Source organism: Macrotis lagotis, chromosome 4, assembly GCF_037893015.1.
Source record: "Macrotis lagotis isolate mMagLag1 chromosome 4, bilby.v1.9.chrom.fasta, whole genome shotgun sequence".
Lineage (NCBI taxonomy): Eukaryota > Metazoa > Chordata > Mammalia > Peramelemorphia > Peramelidae > Macrotis > Macrotis lagotis.
Window position 1 is genome coordinate 190,271,726 of NC_133661.1, and position 5,840 is coordinate 190,277,565.

Consider the following 5,840-nt stretch of genomic DNA (forward strand, 5'->3'; position numbering starts at 1 on the left):
ATGATTGTTGAGGGGGCAGCTGGGTGGTGCAGTGAATAGAACACTGGCCCTGGAATTAGGAGGACTCAAGTTCAAATCTGGTTTCATACATAATAATCACCTAGCTGTGTGACCTTGGGTAAGTCACTCTTAACCCTATTGCCTTTAATAAAAAAATTTAAATAATTTTTGAAAAATTATTTTTACATGTTATTAGAAAATAAATAAATTTATTAAAGGAAAAAATATAAAGAAGAGAAATATGCAAAAATTATTTTGACTATGTCCAGAAAGTTTAATTTTTGTCCACAAAAGTTATAAATGAACAGGTTGAAAAAAAGAAATATCATTGGAGGAAAGTCTTGCAAGGGTGAGAAGAAAAATATGGCCCACAACTATATTTGGGGGAAAACATACATGTGTCATCCAAAAAAAACAAACAAACAGAACTGGTTGTTGAGCAGTTCATAGTTTGCTGAGACTTAAAGTCAAGAAAATTTGCATTCAAGTACCACCTCTAACATTTCTGTATTGCCACAGAAACACTTTAGTCTCACTTAATCTCAGATTTAGTTCTTTGTCATTGAGCAGAGTGCTTGTACCAGAGCACAAGGCATGTTCCCATGAAATTAAGTAATTTAGGATAAGTTTTCCTGATGGCAGTCTCCATTCTCTTTTTATATATGTATATTTAGAACAGTTAGTCTACAGGTTATTGGGAAAAACTTGCTTATCTTTTATGACAGTGAGCTCCAAACATTTTTGATTGCTCACCCCATTAGCAAAATGTTTTTGAGCTTGCACTCCCAATATCAGTGTATTAGAAGGTGGTTTATCTCAACTGGCAAACAACAAGTGTTCTGTCCTGGTTTCTCTTGACCAGATAGATGTTTTAGGACTTCCTTCTCCCTCTGTAGTGGCCTAGGACTCAATAAATTGCAAAAATGCTACAATTATTCAGTGATGGACAGGTTGGGGTTTTTGTTCTGGAAAGTCACAGGAATGATCATTTTTTTTCATAAAGGGCCAATGCCTAATTATTAGAAGGATAAGGATAGAAATAGAAGACAGCATAAAGATGAGAGTGAATGATAGAAGGGGAGGGTTGAGGAATGATCCTTGTCTGGGTCTATTCCTTCACCTGGGAATCTGGTGGGGGTCAAGGAATTGAGCAATGGTGGTAAGTGGTAATTCTCTGGGAGTAGAAGGAATGGATTGGTGGTTAGGTCTGAGTTTGGTTTTGACTCAATGACCGTGCAAAGCACAGTTTTTCTCCTCTGAGATTTTTGGTAGAGAAGTAGAGATATGACACTGAATGTTTTAACAAGCTTACTTAATCTTTGTTTGTCTCAGTTTTCTCATCTGCCAAGTCACTATGATAATAAGATCTAGATTTTGAAGAACTCAGAATGCCAAACAGAGCATTTTGTATTGCTCCTAGAGGCAATAAGAAACCACTCAAGTCTATTGAGTGGGGGAGCAGATGACATGATCAGACTTTTCTTGTAGTCTTAATGGACTTAATGGAGAATGGATTAGAATGGGGAGAGACCTGAGGGAGGCAGAATATTATTGTAATAGTCCAGATGTGAAGTGATGAGGACCTGCACTAGAGTGGTGGTAGTGTCATAGTCATAGGAGAGAAGTTATTGGAAATATATTGCAAAGGTGAAATTGAAAGGCCTGGGCAACAGCTTCTTGTGAATGAAAAATACTAAATATATCAGAGTGATTCATTTTATCTCACCTTTCTATGTAATTAAGTTATTAAATAAGTTAAAACAAATGATATATTCAATTAAATACAATTTAATTTATAGAATTTTGACCATTTACCCTGTTACTAATAATAAATGGACAGATTAAAGAAAGATATGCTTTCCTCACAACAAATGAATGAGGACGTAGTGACAACATCATCATTATCCCTATTTTAAAAATGTACAAAATATAGTTGAGTGGTTAAATATCTTGCTTATGATCACTAAGCTAGTGAAAATTGCATCTGGGGTTCACACCCTGGTCTCTCACTTTTAGGTATAGTGTTTTCTTTTTTCCCATGATAGATAGCCATAGAAAGAAAATTTAAGGAGAAAAGATACAATGGTCAAACCACTTCAGAATAAACTTGAACCAAAAATTAACCAATTGAATCCAATCCTGGGATTTCATTAGCACAGGGCACTCCCAAAGTACAAATTCTTCTACTAATATAGAGGAAAAAATCAAGGGCTAAGAACCATCTGGAATGTGCTGGAAAATTTTTCAGAATGAGCATTTCTATCTTGGAGATCATGAACATTATAAATAAGGGCTTATTTTCTTGTTCTGTTCATTTCCACACTTAAGAAGGTAACGGAGAAAATGTAAATGATACAGATTAAACAGAAAAGTGTGTCCTCCATTTTTTTGAGACCCAATTGTTAAAAATTTTCCAGAACACACCTGAAACACCTGATCTGTCACTTATTAGGGAGCTACCTGGGTACTTATTTGTTAATTGACCAAATGGTTTTACATTCATTGTTTGATAGCTCAGAGGCTACAACCCAGGCATTGTTGATTCTCTAGATGTTAAGTCTCCAGGGAATGTTTTTTAAGACTACAGCACTGAGATAAGCAAAGACTGTACAAAAACATCTTCATTGCTATTCAGTCATTTTCAGTCATGTCCCACTATTCAGGACCTCATTTGCGGATTTCTTGACAAATATACCATGGTGATTTGCCATTTCCTTCTCCAGATCATTTTACAGATGAGAAAACTGAGGCAAACAGAGTTAAGTGACATACCCCAGATCACACAACTAATCAGTTTCTGATATCAAATTTGAACTCAGAGAAGTGAGTCTTCCTGACTCTAGACCCAGAACTGTATCCACCTAGTTACCCATAAGTACCTTTATGGTATAATATAATGGAGATTGATTTGGGGTGTGGGACATAATGTATGGCTAGTAAAATCCCTTCCATTTCTCAAATTCTGTGATTCTCTTATTCGGTGAGTACATGATAAAGGTGAAAATATGGGAAGAATTTAAAGTAAATTTTGAAATAATGGTGGTTTCTAATAAAAAATGAAAGGAAAGAATGCAAATAAATGGATAATTCTTCTCTTATAATTTTCATCAAGTCAAACTTAAAAATATGTGATATGACTCAATGTTCTCTTCAAGTAAAAGAAAGACTCAGGAACTTAAATACACTTGACAGAAAAAAAAAAAGGTTACATAGATTCAAATATCAATAGACCTTGTGTAGATTGATTAATGATGTTAACCACAAAAAATCGCTATGGTTCTCTCTACTATACATTACTCATTTTTTTTAATGAAGAGACATGAATTTCCATTCAATCTCTAATATTATAGAGTAATATAATTGTATAATCAAGTGCTTTGTTATATATCATAGCAGATTCTTATTTTATGATTATAAATTAAGTGATTATATAAAATATTTTATTAGTATGCAATAGTTGGAAGTATAACTAAAAAAATTTTAGAAGAACCAGGGAAGCGATGCAATGGAGCAGAAGGCAAATAATTAGGAACAGAAAATTTCAGAGAATTATAAGAGTAGTTAATATTTATTTAGAATTAAAGCTTATTAAATATAGGTTATAGCATTATCTCTTTTGAGGTCAGTATTATTATTACCCCAATGTAACAAGAGAAGTTAAGCAACAGGTCCAGGACCACATAGCTGCTAAGCTATCTGAGGTAAGATTTGAACTCAGAGCTTCATGGCTTCATCCTCTTTCACTCTACCACAGCAGAGACTGACTTGCTATTTTGTCATTCTGTCTCAAAATAGGCTAAAAATTCTAATACAATGAAATTAGAAAAATAAAAAATTCTAATATAATGAAATTAGATGTTGAGACAGACTTGGGGTACAGGTCCTTACTACACTGTAGTTACAATGAAAAATTAAAGTAAATGGAGAAAGAGAGAGAGATGGGACAACAACCAACATTCATTTTCAGCATTGTAGGACAGATGTATAACTTCTCCTTGGCAAAATTCTGAGAACATAGTCATAGAAGTTAAGGAGTTAAGGTGGTTCAGTGGAGAGGGCATTGGGCCTAGCTAAAGTGGGAAGAAAAGGCAAGTCACTTAACCAGAACTTCAGCTTCCTCAACTAGTATGGGAATAATACTTACAAAGCACCATTATATCGCCCAGGATTGTTACAAGGATCAAATGTGATAATTATTTCAAAGCACATAGCACAGGGCTTGGCACATTGTAACCACTATATACATGTTAACTATCATTATTACTGTAACTACTTTAATTAGCTGAAGATACAAAATCTTGAGAGTAATAAATTTCTAGTTAGATACAACAAATCAAGATATGGTCTGTGACATAAATTTATCTCTTCTAGTTCAAAGACAGTTTTTCATTCTTCCATATTCAAGAATACCAAGATCCATGGTCTTGACACAGAGCATTTAAGAGAATTTCTTTAAGAAAACAAGCGGCTGTACGTTTTCCTCATTCCCACCTCCATTTCTTTGTTCCTGAATGTGAAGATAACTGGATTCAAAAAAGGTGTAACAACTGCATCAAAGATAGCAAGAAATTTATCCAAGTGGGAGATGGGATGAGGCCACAAATAGAAAAATATCAATGGGCAAAAAAAACAAAATCACCACAGTAATGTGAGCTCTCAGAGTGAAGAGGGCCTTGGAAGAAACACCTGAAGAATGTTTCTGTATCGTGAGTAAGATGAAGATGTAGGAGATGATTAATACACAGAAGCAGGACAGAGCGATTATCCCACTATTAGTAGTGACCATAAAAATCTAATATGGAGGTATCAGTACAGGCCAGTTTGAGTAGTAGAGGGAGGTCACAGAAAAAACTGTCCAATACATTAGGACCACAAAATGGCAAGTCGACAACAAAAGGCAATTGTGCCCCAGAGTGAATGATCCCACCAATCCAGGCAAGAATTAAAATCAAAATACACCTTCCAGGATTCATAATGGTCAAATAGTGGAGAGGTTTACATATGGCAACATATCTGTCAAAGGCCATGGCTAAGAGCAACACCATTTCAACACCACCAAAAGCATGGCTAAAGAAGATCTGAGCAATACAACCACCAAATGAAATGACTTTTTGCTTCCTGAAAAGATCATAAATCATTTTAGGAGATGCAATAGAGCAAAGTCCAATGTCAATGAGAGAGAGAATAGCTAACAGAAAGTACATGGAAGAGTGTAAGTGAGGATCAAAGATTACAGTGAAAAACATTAGCAGGTTTCCCAAAAATACTTGCCACATAGACCACAGAGGAGAACAGAAAGAGGAGAAATTGGATCATCCATGAGTCAGAAAGTCCAAGGAATACAAACTTAACTACTACAGAATGATTCTCATGATCCATTGACTCCAGTGAAGACAGTTGACTGTATCATTACCTGAAAGAAGAGGATAATAAGAGAATAAAAATATGTGGCTATAATATTAGTACTCTGGATTGCTTAATATTTGTGTTTTAAGTCAAATTGCACTTTAACCTTTCACACAATGAAATATTCTCTTCAAGATCCCTGCCTCCATAGTGAAACAATGTGTGAGAACATTAGAACAAAGCTTAGTAACAATTCTAAAATTTATGCATTGAGTTCAACCTAATTACCTTCAAAGAGTTCACTTGAGAATGCTAGTTTTTAAAACATAGATGAGAGAGGACTTGAGTGCCAGTAAGATAAATGACACAACAAAAGTTTAATTGCACTATTGCAACCAACAAGTTTCTAAGTAAAAAATTTGAATTTGGGCCTACTGTCTCCATCTTCTGTGCTCTAAACACTATAGCATAACAGGGACTATCTTGTCAGAGCT

The 5,840-nt window shown here is 34.8% G+C and overlaps 1 pseudogene; it reads right to left on the reverse strand.

Annotated features, from left to right (window-relative positions):
- Window positions 1–4,452: 4,452 nt before the first annotated feature.
- Window positions 4,453–5,391, reverse strand: LOC141522836 (olfactory receptor 4F3/4F16/4F29-like; annotated as a pseudogene).
- Window positions 5,392–5,840: the final 449 nt, after the last annotated feature.